At 42.4% G+C, this 20013-nt stretch overlaps 1 protein-coding gene across 2 annotated transcripts in view; it reads left to right on the top strand.

The window, feature by feature from the left end:
- The first annotated feature begins 578 nt into the window (after window positions 1-578).
- The window catches only part of SHOC2 (SHOC2 leucine rich repeat scaffold protein), a 63080-nt gene continuing 43645 nt past the window's right edge, over window positions 579-20013 (top strand). The window contains exon 1 of one of the 2 annotated variants that reach the window (XM_054276913.1): window positions 579-667. The gene's annotated coding sequence lies outside the window, so the exon portion shown is untranslated. Of the gene's footprint in view, window positions 668-1453; window positions 1549-20013 lie in introns of those variants that run through there. The other variant, XM_054276914.1, reaches the window with a different exon arrangement.

Below are 20013 nucleotides of genomic sequence, written 5' to 3'. Positions count from 1 at the left end.
CGATTTTGTCGCAAAAGGAGGCACGGGGATGTCGCGGTGCCCGTGTCCATTTCTTTGGCGGAGTGTCAGCGGCTGAAGGCGCCTTGCAGCAGGAGCTGTGCCCTGAGCGTCCAGCACTGAGGAGAGCCGCTCCACAGCGGCCATCCCTCCAGAACTCCCGCTCCTGGCTGCGCTGGGGCCAGCTCGCCATGCAGCTGTTGGAACGGCAGGAAAACACCTCCTGTTTGCTGTAACACTTCAGTGAACGGCACTGGGTCACCGACCGAGTTACGGGCTGCCCTCCGCGCCGGGGACATCCCCGCAGCGCTGGCCCGACGGCAGCTTTCAACGGGGTGTGCGGGGCCGGGCATCCACCCGGGGACCGCCATGGGACAGCGCAGGGGAGCCGCGCCGAGCCCCGCGGGGAGCCGGCCCGGGCTCCGGCCCTCACGGCCCCGCACGGCCCCGCACGGCCCCGCTCCCGCCGTCGCCACGGGCAACGCGGCGCTTCCGCCGTAACCTGGAAGCGCTCGGTGTCCGCGCTCAGCGGGCCCGCCCCGAGAGCCGCGGGAGGGCCGTGGGCGGGCGGTCCCGTGACGGCTCGGTGCGCACAGACGGTGGCCGGCAGGGCAGGGCCGGGCGCGGAGCGGGTGCCGAGCGCGCCGCGGGAGGATGGCGGAGCCGCACGGTACGGGGCGGGCGGGCCGGGGGGCTCGGCCGGGCGGCGGCTGACAGCGGGCGGCGGCCGGGGGCGGCGGGAGGCCGCGGGCACAAAGGCGGGGAGGGCCGGGGCGCAGGTGGGGGCGGCGGGGCGGCCGGCGGGGAGCCCGTGCCCGCCCCGGCGGGGCTGCCTCGCCCGGTCCGCGGGGCCCGGCGCAGGTGGGGCGGAACGGAACGGGCCGGGGGCGGCCATCGCCCCCGCGGGGCTCGGCCGAGGGGCTGCCGGGCGATGGCAGCGACCGCCACAACAACAACAACAATAACAACAAAAAGAAAGGAGGAAGCTCCGTCTTACAGCCTCACCTCTCCTCCCCGCCGCCAGTTCTCGGTGCCGGGAGCTGGCACGGAGAAATTGAAGCGAACTGGCGTGTGTGTAGTGGCGGCGGCGCTCCGGGTAATGATTACCGGCGTGCGGGTAATGATTAGCGCTGCCTCTGCCCGTGTCAGTGCGTCCTCCACCCTCTCGCATAGGCGTGAGGCTCTTTTCCTGTTTCACCCCATGTATTTATTGTGGCAGTTCTGATGGAGCCACAGAGACAGAACCTCGTTTCAAAAGTCGTCGCCTTCCTGTCTAGCCAGGTGATTTTCCCGGTATTTAAAACAGAGAGGTGTGACAGAGAAAAGCGGTGTGACAGCTTCCCGCGTATATTTGTGGCTGTAGAAGGCGTCTTCACTGAGCTGTTCGTGTCTTTCCCTAGGAAATGCTTCAAAAGCTGTAGTAACCTTAGTAAGGTGAACGGCCGCCTTGACTAAAATTGCGACTGGGCGTGAGCTGCACAGCAATTCAGCAGAACTGAAGTTTGGTGAAACTGTGTTGCTGCTTCACTTGTCCATCCTATTTAGGAGCAGGTATGGACACGGAATAAAACGTCACCGTGTATGAGAAAACAATTGTGAAGTGCTGAAATAGCACTGGTAATCTGTAAGTTGTGTTTTTGAGATGGGACTGTGGAAGCATTGAGTTCTGCACATGTGCAGACTTTTGAGGCAGAATATTAATGATTGAGGAGTTGTATTTGTGTGTATTGTCGTTGCTGCAGTATTTGGTGGAGATTTTTTTGACTGTCAGAATAGAAGTTGAGATGGTTTTGGTAATCACTTTTGGGGTCTTAATTTTCTACTCTTTCTTGTTTGCATGTTTGACCTTATATATTGTTCCTTTGACCTCCTAAACTGTCTGTGTTGATTTGTTGTTGTTTTTTTTTAATCACTAATCATTATGTTATACTTCCCTTTATAAAATCAAGGGCTTAAAGTAGGTGGTGGTCAAATTAAATCATGCTTATTTACAGCCATATTTCAGGCATATGTTGTATGGTGATCTTGATATAAACTTAATCTGGTTTTGGGAAAGATTTACAGTATCTTTTGAATTTGTTATTACACTACTGTGCATACATTTTAATTTTAGTAACACCCTTATCATCTTAATTCCCCTTGAATGTTTTGGGTTTCACTATTTTGTTTTCTATGTCATTATTCCTTGCTCTGGATGAGTAAAATGGGAGATAATTTTCCTAATTTGAAGCCGTGTTCCTTTAATTTGAGGCTGTTTGTCGGCCATCAGCATTTCTGTACGTGTGGCAAGGCAAAGCATGTATATTAGGCAAAACTAATTTTATATGTAACCTTGTAATGCACAAAGATGATTCCAGACAAAGCTCTCCTTGTGTCCACAGCCTTCCTTTGAGGAATGCTGAGGGATCCTCAAAGAGGATGCTGTCTTCTTCCACATCCCTCTGTGTGCTCTTTCTAGAAACAATCCTCAGCGTTTTTTGTTTGCGGTGATGGCAAGGGAGGGTCCATGAGCAGTTCTGGTTGTGAGTAGCTGCAGTTCCCGGTGTAGTTTTTCCTGGTGTAGTTTTTCCTTTCCAGCGTGGCATATCTGTAAGGCAGGAGGTGCTGGGAGGGGCGTTCCTTTGTTATGTTGACACTTTAATCGCACTGACGGGTGTATTCTCCTCCAGGAATTCTGTGTGATTGAAGGGATTCCTTCAGACGAGGAATATTTTCTCCAGCTGTCTCCCCGCGCTGTTAGCCCGTGCACAGAGATTAATTGCTCGGAAGATCACTGCTGTGCATGTGCCTTTTAGGAACCCCTTGGATTGATTGTGACTTGGCTGTGGCTTTCTAGAAAAGCATGTTTCTGCTGGAGCAGCGTGTGTGTGGCAGTCCTGGCTTGTCACCCTGAGCCGGCAGCTGTGTCCAGCACCCGTGAAATAGGTGGATGTAGATGTTTGTGTGTGGGCACGGTGCTCATGCATGGTAATTGAATTAGGGCTGTCAAAGCATCTTCTGCACGTTTGAAATAAGGATCGCATTCTGTGATCCCTTCTTCACAAGGCTGAGGAAACGCAGTAAATAACAAAGCTCTGTTTTGGGAGGGTTTAGTATGGTAGCAAGGAAATAAAACTGCCTTAAGAGACCTCAGTGGTTCCACAATATCACTGTGGAGAATTGGGGTGGGTGCTAGGAAGGAGCCATGTCTTTGTAGGAGCAGGTTCTCCTTCATGTCTGAGGAAAGATGAAAACTTCTGTGTGCAGAAGGGGAAGGCAGCGTTGTCCCTTCCCGTGTCCCACCACAGCCCCTGGGAAGGCTGTCCCCGGTGCCCACCTTGCCCCTGCCCTCCCCAGCCCCTGGGTTTGGGGTATCTGTGCTGTTCCTGGATGCAGGAAAAGCTGCTGCCTTGTCCTCATGTCCAGCCCGCCATACCCTCCCGTTCAGCGCGGCCAGTGGCATCTCCCACCCAGAACGCTTCAAGGCTCATTGCTTTGGATTTTATTTTTCAGTGGCTGCTCTTTTAATTGAAGTGAAGCTTGCTTCTCGCTCTGTTGTCGTATTACCTTGTATTTTTTTTTACTGCTTGCAGCTGCCTCTCAGAGGAGATATTTCTGCCTCTCGCTTTTTGGTGGGTTTGTGTGTGTGTGAGAGGGCTGGGGAGGATGCAGTAGAGAAGATTAAAAAGCCAGTTACAACTGATGGTACAGATAAAAAGAACTCTCGTTTTCCGGAAACTGTACTGGCCGACGCGGTCTAGTCTGTTTGATACAGTGGTCTTGCTGTGTTACAAAATGGATAAAATGTAACAGGTTGATATAATAAGCCAGGTAATGTTTGCTGTATTAACCATTGACCGTAATTCGCTTTTTTGCTGCCTTGCTTTGCCTTGACTCTGTTGCAAAATACACATCACGTACTGTTACAAATCTGGGAATTCTCCAACATCAAACTTGGTTCAATAAAGGCATTTTCAGGATATTCAGGTCTCTGGATGAAAAGGGAATTTTAATTACTAAGATTTTTTTCCCATTGTTAACCTCCAGGTAAAGTATCTTTTGTATAGAAATTGTGGACAGTTTCAAATTTCTTTAAAAAAAGTGAGTTTGTGCCGTGTGGTGATTTTAGACAGTTTTAAGATTGTCGCAGTTTAAGCGGTTCTTTATCTGTATTGCTCCACAAGAGAAATGAGAGAGCCCATCATATAATTGCAGACATGCTGACTGCTGTGAGGATTTATTAAGAGGCTGTGAATTGGTGTAGATAAATACTAGGATGTATGGTCAAAGAACTTTTTAAAACAATCTGGCTTGCCTGTGTACTTGGTTGTTTTAGTATTGTTTTACATTAAGGTGTACATGTTGCAAAAAAAAGGTAAATACTTGAGTCTATTAGTTTGCTTTTTGCTTTCTCTACGAAAGCACAGTCTGTTCTCAGAGTGGATGTGCACTAGATCCTGGTTTGCACACCTGACTCAATCAGTGCTGGAGAGAGTTTTGGTGGTTTTTTTTTTGCCACAGGAAAGTACGTCCCCGATTTTTGTGTACTATTTTTGAGCCAAGTTGAAAGTTTGCTGCTGTGTGTCAGCGGTGGGGGGTTTTGCCGGGAGGAGCAGCCCTGGGGACCGAGCTGTGCTCTCTTGTGAGACATGAGGCTGGTGCTCGCACGGAGTTGGCTGTAGCTTGCTCTCACCTTTGCTGTGCTCATCCTCTCCGTGCTTTTGTGCCCAGGGACGCTTCACATTCCGAGTGTGAGCCCGAGGTGCGCTGCGATCCAGCAGGCAGGATTTCCATGGAGCCCTGTGGATCCCGTGGATATTGTATCCGGTTCAGTGGACCTGCCTACCCTGTGGTCGGAGGCTTTTTGTTATGCATGCATCCTAATTGTTCTTTCTGTCGGCATTGTGCGCTGACTGGAGGGGCTGTGCACCAATGCAAATCGCCTTTCTAATACCTTCCGCATTTGCATTAGAATGGCTGCATAAATATTGCAGCACATCTCAATTCACTCACTGCTTTGACTGCTGGGCTTTAAAATAGGTTCTTTCTGTAGCACAGATTTGTTCGTGGTTGGTATTGCTTTGGAGAGGGGTTCTGAAGTGCATCCCTGTTAAATAGTGAGGCTTGTTTGTGATGAGGTGCAATTTTAACTTAGCTATGTTCTAGTCTCCCACTCCTTTCAGCCCACAGGTTGATACATGCACTTGGAGGCAAAAAAATTTCAAGCTTTAGCAGTTTTTCACCAACTATTTCTAAACTCACTATATTTGGGGTTGCAAAACATGTTTGCTTGAGGTTTTGTTTTGCGTTAATTCCAGAAATCCTATGGAGGTCTGTGAGAATATTTCCTACATAAGGAATGTGAAACGTTGTGCCACTGTTGTTTTGGTGCTGAAACATTTGTTGACTTACTGAAAGTGTCGATACAGGGATGTGACTGAAAGCAGACACTCTTTTTGGGAACCGGTGGCAGATTGCCATCACCTGTCTGTCAAAAGTTTGCTTTACAGAGTTGTTAAACAGAGCAGTGATTAGTATCACGTACTTGACTCTTAGTGATTAATAGATGCACAGAGACTTTTTAAAATCATCAGAGAATGCAGCTTTTCTTGTGGCTATAGACTTTTTATTGATGCAGTGTGTCAGATTTTGGGAATGGTAGTACATGAAACTAGTATTTCTATTTTTTGGCTAATCTGTTTTAATCCTAGAGTTCACTCTGTGTTATGTGTTTTCGTGTATGAAAACTGCAGCAAGAAAGGTATGTTTAAATCACATGTTAGGGTTTTTTTTAATATATCTGATGTTAGTAGCTTGTCACTCTTCCACTTGTTTGCACACAAATTAAAGCAGTATGACTTATTCAGGTTAAGGATATGCAGAATGAGTTTGTTGTAAGAATTAAAAATTACAGAAACTGTTTTCTGAAACAGTAACTGATAGCATTGTAGGAATCCTGAATTTACTTAGGACTTCTGTATGATGATGGATGATTCACTTGCATATGAAGTATTCTGTGTAGTGTTGCAAACAGCATATGTATTATTATAATACAGTACTTTTAACACTTATCCTGTCAAAAAATTGTGTCTATTAGAAGTTTAGAATAACTATAGTGATGGGCATGAAAATGCAAGGTTAAATAATGTTATGAGAAAGCATAAAAATAATCTTGAAACCCCAATACCTGTGGACACTAAGCTATAGTGCATCTATACTTAATGTACAGATATATATGGATTTTAATTGCCTATTAGATATTACAGATAATGTTAGTTTAGTACATCAAGAAATATGGCAAAACCACCTCAGGATTTGCAGTTGTATTTAGATCTGTGTTTTCAATGTCTCCATCCTAATAGGAATTAGTAATAAATCAGAAATTGAGGAGTTATTTCATGACAGTTTGAATGGTCAGAACAATCCATTGGTCTGGCATGTTGTCTTGACTGGGAAGAAAAGTAAGTATATTTATGACTTTTATGAAGAAATACCTGACTGGCAGCCAAAACAACCAGAGCCCGATATTTGTTTGTAGCTGAGGTGCAGCAATGATTGTGGGGAGTCAGATTTCTCCCTTTTCCTTTTCCTTTCTCTTCCCTGTGCCCCAGCCATTTAAATCTTGGCAAATAGGGGATTTTGCTTTCTCTTTGTTATGAGGCTTCTGTGCTGTGACTGCCAGTAATGGTGGTGTGTGTAATTGTAGCATGTGAACTGTCCAGTCTCCTGTATAATAAGATTCCTGACTGTTGTAAATTGTTTTGATGCTGAAAGTTATAATCTGTTTTGTAATGCACAGCATTAATCGTGGTTATTGAGAATTGTCCTGGGAGGAAATACTCATTTTGTGTCAAAAGGCTCAGAGCAAAAAAAAACCCAAAAGCTTTTTTACTATTTCTTAACTGTTGCATACACTTTTCTTTTATAAACAAAATAAACCTATTCAGTGTGTCACAACTTAAAGCTTATATTGCACAGTAGTGAAGGTTGTAGTAAATCTATAGATAATTAGCTAAAGCTCTGTGTTCAGTGCAACTGCAGGTGCTGAGTAATGTGCATTGTGCTATGGAAAGGTTCAGACTCTTAGCTTCAGTCTTTCTTTTTTGTTTGTGTTAGACCTAATCCAGCATCATTGCATCCTCATTAAAAAAAGAACACCTTGTAATCTCTCTCAGTGCTTCTCTCCAACTCAACACCCCCCCAATCAACCTGCAGCTGACCAAGGCAAAGAAAAAATGGAGCAATCATTATTCTCTTCATTAGATGAGAAGTTGTGTTTCTGAAATTGTGGTGTTGGAGTTTTGTGTTTTGTTATATTCCCCTTCCCCCTCTGCTGCAGAAAAGCAGAACTATGCATTTCTTTTAATTCCAAGGGATAACTCACAGCCAGGAGTCTTTTGCAGATTGCTGCAAATACCAACTCCTGTTTAGAAGCCTGTAGTTACATGGAGTTACTGTGTGCAGCAGAGAGAAAATGACTTCACTAGCGAACTATATGTCTCCTGGAGGCATCAGGTGGCTTAATATGTAAACAAAAGTCCACTGCAGTCAAAAATAGATCTTTATAAAAAGAAATAGTGCAAAAAGTGGCCTCCTAAACAAGGAAGTGGAGGGCTAACAGAGAATTCATCTGTGTAGTCCTGCAAAATGCTGATCATAGCAGAATATGAAGGGTTTACCATGAAATCCCATTTTGCTGTTTCTTCTGATGTAGTACTTAGAGTACATGACTTTTAAAAATGGTACATGTAGAGAAAATGACTGTACAATCAAAGGGTCTAAAGCCAAGGATATATAATATGCATAATTTGGAGTGATTTGCACAAATTTCTTCTTGAAGGGATGTATGGGTTAAATGAAACCTCAGCTCAAATGTTCTTGTTAATATGTTAAATTGTGACAATTACTTTTCTAATAGTTCTTCAAATCTGATGGCTATTGTTCAGTACTTACAAACCAAAAATATTGCTTAGTAAAGAGAACTTTATAATACTGACAGTTGCATGGGCTTTATTGCATTTAAAGTTGTCGATTTCATGAAAAGGGAAATTCATATTAGTAAATAGCACAAATGAAAATACCTGGGCACTTGTGTTAGTGCAGCAGATTTTGTTTTGGTAACTCTGTTCAGGTCTTTTGGACTCTCTGACAGTGTGCAGATATGATCACAGATTTCAGGTAATCATATTTGTTTTTCACACTGGGCTATGTATTTGCTTTTTGGAATACTCAAATTGTTTGGCAGCTGTCTGTATAGGATATTGTGTGTGGCAGGCCTAGCTAGGAGTGAACAGAAGTTTAAATATTATACCTATAAGTTGTAATTCAGAATTTAAATGCAAGATGGATTTTTTTCCCTCCATGATGTCATTTCATCCATAAATTTATTTTCTGTGTTTTAAGACATCATTAGGGACATTTTCACAGTAGTAATTTCTCTTTTCTCTTCCCCATAAGAAGTTTTCAGATAAGTCTTTGTGGTTATTTCTTGCATTTAGGCTGTATCCTGTCTTGTCTTTTAAAGCTTATCTGTTTGCAGGGTGGCTCTTTGGAGAAGCCCTAAGTCATACCCAGCTATCGAGGTTTCAGTTACATGTTCTCACTGTAGTATCATGTTTTCTTCTTCTAAACTGAGATGCTGTTTATTGAACCAATTAGCTGCTGGGTGCAAGCCAGAACTTTCTCCTGAAATCAGAATTAATGAATAAACAAATTCCTCTGGAGGGATTCCTGTTCTCACCGGGCAGTGACAGTGAACGTGTGACAAGGGCACTGTTCGTGTCCTGTCACCTCAGTGCCCTGTGTGTCTGGGTCGGCGCTCGGCCCTGCCAAAATCCGTGGGGTAAACTTCTGAGTATGGATCACAACATTCACATCACATATTTGATGGTATGTCTGTCTTGGGCTGGTTTTGAAACCATTCCAGCTCTTGTGCAGTCAGCAGATGGGATGCATACGCCTTCATTAGCAAGCAGTTAACTCCGCTGCTGGGGCTGAGTTTCCATCACGCTCCGGGTCTCTGACTTGGCTCTTTCTGCATTCCAGCTCCCACTGTTTGTTCTGCTGTCTCCAAGAAGAAATCGACAGGAGCGTTACATGCTCCTGCCCTCCTGTGGTAATGAAAACCCAAATGTTTTCCTCAAAATCAGGTTGTATAAAAATAGAGAGAGAGGAGAACAAGGAACTAGTTTGTCTCTTCTGGAGCAGCTGCTCACATCTCAAGATGTGCATTTGCCTTTGGTGAGGTGTTCTGCTTCAGAAGCCCTGGAAAAATCATAGTTATTTCTGAATTTGCTGTTGCAGTATCAAAAAGACCTTGTAGCCTTTTATAGTCTTGAATAAGCTTACTTGCCTTTATGTGTGATGTGTACTATCCCTTTTGCATTAGAGAAACTAAGGCACAAATTAGAGGGGAGAATTTGACCAGCAGCAATGGCAGTGGGATAGCTCTGTCTTCCCTCCTTTGAGCCAGTGGTAGCTGAAACTCAGTTCTAGGATGTGGCTTGGAGACACCAAGCTCACCATGGTTGAGGAACAGAGGTGGATCCCAGCCCCAAACTCCTCACTCCTCCCAGCCAAGTGGAAGGTGGAGAAAGGCAAATGGGCACAAACCCATGGCTGCAGTGAGATCTTTGTTTGGAGAGTAGCATGTGTCATCTTTGAATGTACAGTGTGGTAACAAGTAGTCATGGGGCCTGAAAGGATCCTGAAATGGTTGTAATCTGTATGTGACCTCTTACTTCTTAATGATCCTCTGTATTAAGAATACTAAAAGAAAGATGCTCTCAACTTCAAAGCTTGTGGTGTATATAAACTATGGGCTTACACCCTCAGTCTCTGTAGGCAAATCTTTGTGTTGTTCTCAACCTGTAAAGTCTTGGAATGAGAAATCTGTGTTTGTCACAGCTTTCAGTCCTGTGATTTTCAGTGTCTACTGAAACTGGTTTGTTTTGTTTTTTCCACTTAAACCTGCTTTATGTTAGCAGGAAGACTTTCACAGTTTGCATGCTGTTGGTTCTTTGGGCCAGCTTGCTGTCTGTCTTTCAGAAGTATTTAATATAAGCTGATCAGTTGTATACCATGGTAATCTAAAAGTATCCTTGAGAGCTGCCTCTACTGATTTTTGCATTGCTTTGTACTTTTACAACATGATTTTAGCTCCCTCTTCATCTTTGAACTACATAATTAATAGTTGAAATACCTTCTGACAAAAAGAAATGGTCTAGAATATTTTTTTTTAATCTTGGCTATAAATGTCTTATTTTTTGACACAGAAACAAGTTAAAGCAAGGCAGAAGTGTGTAGAGAGCATGAAAGGTACTCACTGCTGCTGCTTGTCTGTATTCCCTTATCCTGAGGTAACGTGAGGTGTCCTGCCTCCATTCATCTTAATGCACACTCAGGTATGTGTGCATGTCTGGACTTTTTCCAAGTCACTGCTATGCTTCCACCATTGAGTTACTCTGTTTGCAAGTCTAGAGGTATAAAGTTTTCTAATAAAAGTAGGGGGAGTGAGCATGGAAAGTTTGTATGTGAGTGCCACTTTCAAATTACATTTTCTGAATAGAAATTAATAATGGTTTGAACTTTCTCATGCACTTTTCCAGTGCTAGAGCAGTGACTTGTCATGTGAGCAAAAAGTTCTGCTTGTGTTGCATGTGGCTGTAAAAGCTCATGGACTGAATTTCAAGTTTTCTAGGTGCAGAGTGTAAAATTACTGCTGAGATTCCTTAAATCCCTTCCAAGACTAAGTTTTCTTTCCTGTGTAAGCAACTTTCTCAAGTAGTGCAGTGTCAGATCAGTAACAGCTCTGGATATATCTTAGTTACGATTTTGATGTAAATTCAGTGTTGTATAGCCTGGTTTATAACTAAATGAGGCTAGGAACTCAGGAACTAATTAGCAAGTTTTCTTTTGTGGGGTTCTGCTTTGATGGATCTTCCAGAAGTACTTCAGGTGTGTGTTTATATTCATGCACTACAAATGTGCTGCTCTTCAGTTACCAAAAGTAAATGGGCAGAACCTGATTAATAGAATAGAATGAATTATGATGAAAATTTTGACTGCTTTTCAGGTAGCTACTCCAAAATAAAGTTATTGATGCATTACAGGGATGATTAGTCCAGAATCACAGCATTTAGGATTCATTTGGATTCTCATTTTCCTTGCTGTCAAAACTCTTAATTACCAGCTAGTGAGCACTGTAAGTTCTCTTGTCAGTCAGATGTGGGAGGCTGGTTGTATGGCTCTTTCTCTGACCTCCTCTGATCATGGGCACTTTTCATCCAAGGCTACTGCTTGATTTTGATAATTTTGATTATTATTATCATTATTAATGTGCAGCTTTTACCGCTGCCTAGTGCTTGCAGCCAAATGTAAATAAAGTATCCCAGCTTGAATAGCAGTGACAAATGAAAGCCTAAACAGGTGATCACAGAGCAGAGAAATTAGCCAGTGCAAAGAAGTGATTCTTTTAGGTCAAGCTTTTCATTTAGATTTAAGGGTCACTTACCTTAAGGGTCACTTTTCAGTATGAGGTGCTCTGATATGCTGACAATAGTTGTTATTATGCCATTATAATTATTTATCCATCCATATATATGTATATATAGGTACACATACCTATAAAGGGAGGGGGGAGAATTACTTTGCACTTTGTGAAGTTTACCAAAGTCACTTGTGGATCACTCCCAACTTTGCTTTGGTACTTCTGGTGACAACTAATAGTACTTGAATTAAGTAATGTGACTTTTATGCAAACCTCCTAATATTTGGAACAGTATCTAGAAATAATAAATAACAAATGGAGAGCTCCTGATGATAATACAGATGAGGAAGATATTTTAACTGGAACAGATGGTATTTTTTCAGCCTAATTTGGATTTGCTATGTTATCTCCCTTTTTATTTAACGGTCAGCCTTTTGTATCTCTATTAGCAACTTCATTTATTGTATATGGAGGCATGACTAATGTGTTGGAGCATGCAGGGCAGCATGGTTTGGAAGCAGTCCACAGGCCAGTACTGCCTTGCAAGGCAATGATTTGCTTCCTATTTCTAAAGGACAGGTGGAAGGGCTATTTGGGCAATAAATACTTTGACACTGTTTTTTTTCTTAGATAGCATTTTGTAGTCCTGTCTAGACATAATGGTAGTATGGCTAAAGGATGAAGGGCATAGACAATTTTCTAGCAGATTCTTGCAGTTATGGTGTGTTTATAAATATGGGAAGAAGTGGCCCCATAGAAACATCCATTGAAGAAACCACATTCTTCTGGAGAGACATGAAGAGCTCCTGAATCAAAATAATAATTTATTGATAAATGCTAGAAGTAGGAACAAGATGGTGCTGTGTAAGATCATGCTGTAATGCAGCCCACAGTGATGAGTCTGAGTGTTGGCAGGGATCATCTGGTCTGGATTTAGTGGTAGTGTTATTTGCTCTGCAAAATAAGCTAAAAGTTGATTGTGAGAAAAATGAGCAGTGAAACAGTATCAGCTGCACAGATCTGACACGGGGACTTTAGGAGTTAGAGGACAGCACACAGTGTGTCAAAAGCAGAGCCTGTGGTTAAACCTTTTTCTCTCAGTCGTATTTCCAACTGCTGGTCCTCACAAGCATGGATCAAATTTAGCCTTAGAAAGCAAGAATCATTTAAAATGAAAATTTCCTTCTTTGTACCATGTCTGAATTCGATCCTCATATGATGTTGATCTAATATAAAGTGATTTAATGTGTATATTGGTGTATATTTAAAAAGTTGTTAGTTTATGTTTATAGCATTTAAGTGTGCTTCAATACTAAGTTAATACTGACAGTTGTCAGACTAGTTATGCTACTCTGCAGGAATTACAGAAGCTTTTGGTTTGGTAGGAATTTGTGCAGTACACACTGATATTCAGCTCTTCAGATTGCAGCTTCTCCACCTCCTGTTTGAGGAATTATTGTCAGAGAATGTAAGAAGGGGAGGAGGAAGGAGGAGTTGTGGGGGAGAGAAGCTGCCCCTGTTTGCACAACCCTGTGCCCAAGAATCACAGGAGCTGGGGGCTGGTGGGGAGGAGGTTTCCTCAGACATGTGCTGATCCTTTAGCCCCAGACAGGAATAAAATAGTGCATGTAGCTGGATGTTTCTTGCCTTGCAGCAGAGGGAGGGATGGAGCAGGCTTGTGGTGGGATGGAGGAACAGCTCTGGCACGTTGTGCTTGGCTGGGAGGGTGGCACTGGCCGTGCCCTGTTGCAGGGCTTGCAGCAGTTCAGGTCCTGCTCCACACATCCTTCTTGGGCAGTTCTGGTGTCCTGCCTGTCTGTCTGCTGCTGCTCTTTGGTTATTCCTGTACATTGCCAGAGTTCCTTGCAGCCTGTACCCAGTGCTCCTGTCTCACTTCAGGTGCATGCTGGTGGTTTTCATCTCTCTTCTACCTGTACTGCTGTTTGCTCTCTTTTTCTCATCCTTCATGTTTTTATTGGAAGTGTCATTCCTGTGATTTTTTTTTTCTTCTTTCTTCACTATTTTGAGAGTGGTTGAGTGAGAAAGGTACAAGCGGGTAGCAAGTATTAGTTAAAATTAGTTAATCAACTTCTTTGTTAAACTGATTTTTATTTATTTGTTTTTAGAGTTCCAGGTACAGTGTTTCTACAGTGTTTCAGTTTCTCATTCTTTCTGTTCAGGAGCTCTGTTCTCAAGTCCTCAGATATGTTCTTAGTATTCTCATGCTGTTCATATGTATATATAGTACCCTTATTTTGAACATATTGTTCTGGAGCATATTGTCATACTAAAATTTGTTCAGTCCTTCAAGTCAATTTGTGAGGCTGTATATTTTTTCTGAGTGCTTTGAGCATATGTCTAATACTTTTTGGATTATTCTTGGTTTGAAAAGGACTCACTGTCTTTTAATCTGAGTTGGTTCAACTCCTGCAACTCATGAATGTCACTTAAGTGGTTAAAATACCCCTCTCCTGCCCTGTGCATTAGTGCAAAAATGAAGGCTCCATCACTTTGTTGAGCTGTTAGCTGGGGGTTGGATCAGGGTCACTCTGCAAGGGCTGAGAGCATCCTCCCCTCTGTGCAGGTCAAAGAGGAGCAGTGTGGGCAATCCCAGTGCAGGGAATCACCTGTTCTCAGCTGGTAAAGTTCAGTGCAATCCTCTGGTCCATCTATTCAATGGGAACAGATTCTGCAGGGCACAAATATACAAATATCTGCAGACCAGCAGGCCTGGTGAGACACTGTTGTACCTGAGCTGCTGTAAAGGTTGCATTTTAAATGTTCACAAACAGACAATTTCTTGCTGAATTATCTAGACATTTATGACATCTGTTTTCTGTCTTAAAGACCACTAAGGTGCAAAAGTGTCACTCAGTATAAATAGGCATATAGTAGAATTTTGATTTTCATTTTGTTAGGATAGTGATGTGAACTTTAGTGTAGCTCTAAGCTAGCCTGCTTATTTATCAGTTTTTTCAGATTTCCATTATCTTTTTAATTTTTTGGAAAGTGGTGAGGTAAAAGGTATTGTATCAATATTTATACAATGTTGTTTTATTCAGATTGCATGTAAATTTTTTTCCATGACATTTTTCAGGTTAGCACTGCTGCTGTTTTCTACTTCTGCAATACACAACCCTTTCAAGTGTGCCAGGAGTCTATCACTGAGCTGATTTTTGACAAGCAGAAATCATGGTTTTCACTGTTTCTAGGAAAATTGTAATTGAAGACATTTTGGTGGTGAGTTTTTTTTTTTGGTTTTTTTTTTTGGTTTTTTTTTTTTTTTTTTGGAAGAAAAGAAAAGGATGCCTCATCTGAACAGATTTTGAAGAATCTGCTTGGAAGGGATCATAGATCTTTTTACTTTTTTTTTCTTTTGAAGGAAAACATCTTGTTCCTGTGAAAGGACCCAATTTATCATGTGTTTTCCAGAATTGTTAGTATATGTGAAATAATCTTTTAATTGGGCTCAAAGTTATGAGCAGAATAGTGTTCAGTGCTGGGGCTGAGGGGGTTTGTGCATCAGGCTCTGTGACAGTGGGGATGAGCAGAATTCATTGTAGGTCTGAACATTTCATGGTTTTTAACAGGAAGGTGAACAGAGCTTTCTTGTTCTTGTTTGTTTCACTTTCATCTGCTATCCTGGGAAAGAAATCTCTGGGATCATCTTGGGAGTCTGTAAGAATGTGGATGAACTTGCAATAAATTCAAATGCTGTCATTTTTGGATTTTTTGTAATGCTAATGCATTCAATGTTGAGTGGGGAAGAAAAGATGTAAAAAGCTAAATAAAAATACTCCTAAGAAGTTATGAAAATTCAATTTTCATTGTAAAGCAATCAGAATTAGGTAGGTGTGAATGAGATGGCTTCCAGTGCTGTAGGTGACCATACTTGTCAGAGTGTGTTCAATACCTCTCCAATCACTACAGAGTCTCCAAGACCCCTTTTCCAGGCAGTGTGTAGGAGCAGGAGTGGTGCCTGTTGACTGATTATTTTCTCAGTATTTTCATGTCTGTGATACTCTCTTATGTAGAATTTCTATCAGCTGCTTCTTGCCCATCACCTGTGCCATCACTGTCCCATCCTTGTTCTTCTCCAGCTCCCGCCTCTTTCTCAGCTTGCCTGTGCTCCTGGCAGGAGCTTTTCCTCTGTGGGGCTGCTGTGACCCAGAGGGAGGTGGGGCGGACAGTAGGACGGTGTTTCAGCTGAAAGCAAAGGCCTGTTTGGCCCCTCTGGGTTTGACTTGCTCCGTGGGAATACCTTGTGTCAGAAGCTGTTGGTGTTGAGGAGGTGAAGCAGGCTCAGGAGTGAGTATGTGGTGAAATTCACTGTGGCACCAAGCATTATAATAGATTTGGAGTCCCTAGTCTAAACTAAAACTGCCATAGCTATGAAATTGGTGTGAGGATTACCTTCAACTTGAATAAAGCCATGTGCTTTTACCAGCTGTTAGTCTTGCAAAGAGCTGAACCAAGTAAATTACCTTACCTTTTCCCTCTATTCTTATGCTCCCTCAAGACCCCTCTCTCCAACCCCAAAACAATCCAAAAATTCCTGAGGGCTGGCAGGCAGATGCTACCAAATGTCAGCTTGAAGGAGTGAAGTTTTGTACAGATCAGTGTGTTTGAAGAAGCCTTTGCCACAGAGCCCTGGCTGTAGTGGCAAAGGTGCAGTGCCACCTGAACCACCTCTGGAGTGCATCTGTTTGTCAGCAACACTTCACTGCTTTCTGTCCTTGTGTTTAATTCTGTCATGCTCAATGGGGGAAAGCAGTTGAAAGCTTTGAAAGAGGCTTGGGAGTAATTTTGGTCTTCATCACCTCCTCAGGGTGTGTAATGAGCCTACATTTCCATGGTGCCATTAATTGGTGAAGTTCCCTGAGGTATTTCTGAGTTGCTTTGGCTTCTCCAGCTGTGGCTGAGCATCATTTCAGGCAGTGGTGCAGGAACATGGGATCCATTGGAATGTGGTGCCCATTGGAATGTGGTAATCTGCTTAACCATGTGCAGTAATGCAGCCTGAGAGGGTGAGGACAGGGAGGGAATAATGCAAAAGCCAGTTGAAACTGAGTGGGCAGAATGCAATTAAGGTCAGAAATGTAGCAGTTAAAAATGAGACTCCAGCTGGAGTGGGCACACATCATACAGGGAAAATAGCATTTCTTTTTGTCAGTTTCTGGTTCTTGCATCTGAGTATTTGGATGGCAGAAGTGGTTGGTCACATCATGTTTAGGCAAATGATTGCTGGAGAAAAGAGATGAGAATATTTTAACTTATATCTAGTTAGCTGAAACACAGCAATTTCTTTGTCCTAATGTTATATATACATTATATATTTATATATTCACATACACACATATATATATTAACCTGGCCTGAATCAGTTGCTTTCAGCAGGTAAAATGCATTTGTCTGAAAGAGGCAAATTACAAAACCAAACAAAAAAGCCTCACTAGAAAGAGCACTGCTTGAGCAGTAATGGGGGAAGATGTGTAGATTTTTTTGACTTTTCATTCAGTCTACATTTGTTTTGCTTTCCTGTAATATTTAAATATATAATGTAAAAATTTGGGAAAATATAATGTCATAAAGAAACAACACTAGCTGATCATTGTGCAGTTTTCAAAGAAATTTTATTTAATTTAGTTGTATTGAAGCAGAAGGTTACACTTAGAGCAAATTTGATGCTGATTGTGGTTGTTATCTTTTCTTTGAAAAGAATGCTGATCTGTTCAAGGAGCTAGATGTTTTCTAAGAACTGATCAGATCCAAAATATGTTAATAATTTTAAGGATGAGGAGATGTGTAATTGGCAACTTGTGGGTAAAGTATTTTTTTGGGCTTTGACAGACACTTCTATATCTTCCAAACTCACAATGCTAGTTGAAAAGTAAATGTTACTGCAGATTTCCTTTTCAATGCATTAGTTATATTTAAACTAGGTGTTCAATAAAACAAATATGTCCAGGCTTTTGTCATCTTAACTGAAGATCAAGAACTGCAAATACTTTTAGCTGAAAACAATAAAAAAATTGAAGAGAGGCCAGATATTGTTCAGTGCTGAGCTGCAATAATGTAGTTATTGTGGCTTTTTCTGCTAGAACATAGAGGGTAAAGAGTTGTTGCTCCTTTTTGTGTACAAAATTGTGTTAAAACCACATCTTAAGTTGTTTTTAGATAGCTTTTTGGTTTCTTTTTTTTTTTGGCATAGTGTTCCTCTGCAAAAGGATCCAGTGACATAAAAGTCACTAGTTATGGTCAGAAAATTTGAGAGACTGGTAATCATCACCATCCAGCACTGAACTTTGTGAAATTGTCATGATTATTACAGAAAAGCATGTTGAAGAAACTGAGCAAATTTGTACTGTGTCAAATTCAGAGATAAATAAACAGAGAACTGCCACAATAAACAAGATTTTTGGTAGATAATCCTGTGTTGCTCTTAGGGGCCAGGGTGGGATGCTACCCTAGATAGTAATTGTTTTTGTTTAGCTGTGATGGGGTTTTGTGTGTGCTTTGTCCCAATCTCTGTAGGATCAACACAACTTAATTTGTTGGTAATGTAGATAATTAGTAGATAATATGTTACTCTGCTGTTGCTTTGTGTGTTTACTTTCTCTCTTGCTTGTAATTCATATTGAGTCTCCTTTTGAGTAGGTTTTGTTTTGATAAGTTGTTTTTATTGCTCAGAGGAAATGATGAATGAATGAAAAATATTTGATGCTGGTTTGTAGTTTGTATCATCACCTTTGGTGGGACCAGTGCCATTTTCTGTCAAATTGGTAACAAAACAGTGCGTGGCAGGTTGTTTATAGGAGCTGTTGAGGGATCTGAATAGTTGTGTCTGGGTGCTGTGTAGTGGTAATAGTGAAAGGTTGTTTTATATTGGAAATGAAGTTTTTGCTGGGTGAGTGATCTTTATTCAAAGGAGGGTATTGGGTGGATTGGGTGTGCTTGCTCTTGCAGAAGGTTGTATGCCACTATAGATAGAGAAGTTGTATGGTCACAAAAACAAGAACTGGATTTTCCTAGACTGGCAAATCCATTTAGAACGACCCTTTTAAGAGATATTAGAACCTGCACTAAATCCTGGAAATTTGTTTCATCTAGAAAGTTAGGATTTTCAAATTTCATATATTATGCAGGATTACACAGCCTGCTGATAAAGCAAGTTGCCATGGAAATGGAGACATGCAGCTCAAAAGGTACATGCTGGGGGGCCACACATGTAGAAAGTACCTTTTTACATATTAAAATAAGCTGCTCCATGGAGTTAGCAGAATTCTTTGCTCTTGGAGTCTGTTTTGCAAAAATATGCAATGGTATTTTATAACTTGGCCAAAAAACTAGTGGGTTTTTGTTCCTGCAAAGGAGAAGAAGAGAGAGAGTGCTTCATAAAAATAATGTTGGAGCACACAGAATGAATCATAGTATGTATATTTTTGTGCTTGCTAGGTGAGTTCAAAGGCAAGGCACTAAAGATTATTTCTACCTCCTAGGAACTTAAGACGTGGGTGACTTTCTGTCTGCATAGGTGACACTCTGTCTGCAAGTGTGGAGCCTTTTTGTCCCGACTGCTCTGGACTTTGGTATGTGACCTGGCACTTAGTGCAGGGAAATGCTTCCAGAGAGCAGCAAAGCTGGTGACCAGGGAGTGAAGAGATGGATTCCAAAGCTTCAAACCCAGCAGTGTGTCCATGTGCCTGCCCATTTGCCCTGGAAGGGCATGGCTGTGTCAGAAGCTGGGATGGGGTGTTGTCGCAGTCGAGGCGGTCATGACACAAAGCAGAGAGCACAAGCAGTCTCAGTTGGCAACACTTTATTAGTGAGCATGGCTGATCTTTTATACACTTTCCAATTGTTTACCCTTCTTCTACTTTAGCTATTGGCCACCGTAAGTCAATACCATGCTATTGGTGAAAAGTTATAGTGACTTCACCTAACTTTCTAAAAATGCTTTGTCCAACTGCAAACTGCTCTTATCTTTCTTCTCTCGATCTCCTTGGTTACAGCCTTGGAGAAAGCTCCTTATCAGCTTCTTCTTACTTCTCAGCTTCTTCTCACTCCTTTAGCTAACAGGCCTGCTGTTAGCCCCTTCTACAGGGTGTCCTGGGAGATCTGCCTGGTTTTGCAGGCACACAATGATCAACCTTCAAAATCTTTAGAAACTCACTTGCTTATTCGTAGTTACTCCAGATGTAACTCCACATAGGTTTATAATTAAGTGCCCATAGTTACAGACATGCTTGCACCACAGTGCCTTAAGCATAAGGAAGCCCTTGGGGTGGTCTAAAAGCAGTTGTTGCCCCCTTGGGCTGAGGTTTGCTCCGTCATTCCCTCCACCCCAGGTTTTGCTGGAATGCAAGGCTGGGTTACGCTTGGCTGTTTGGCAGCCGTGGAGGCAGCAAACAGTCGGGATGCTCTTGGCTGCAGGCCTGTGGCAGATGAAGATGTTCTGAAGGGCTTGGAGGCTGTCAGGGCCCAGGCCTCCTCCTTGCTCAGCTCCACAGGCTCAGGCTGTGCCTGCAGTGAACAAGCCGCTCCCTCAG

Source organism: Melozone crissalis, unplaced genomic scaffold (genome assembly GCF_028551555.1).
Source record: "Melozone crissalis strain CALT ecotype California unplaced genomic scaffold, PUWL_Pcris_2 ptg000019l_1, whole genome shotgun sequence".
Lineage (NCBI taxonomy): Eukaryota > Metazoa > Chordata > Aves > Passeriformes > Passerellidae > Melozone > Melozone crissalis.
This window is presented reverse-complemented; position numbering and strand designations above follow the sequence as displayed.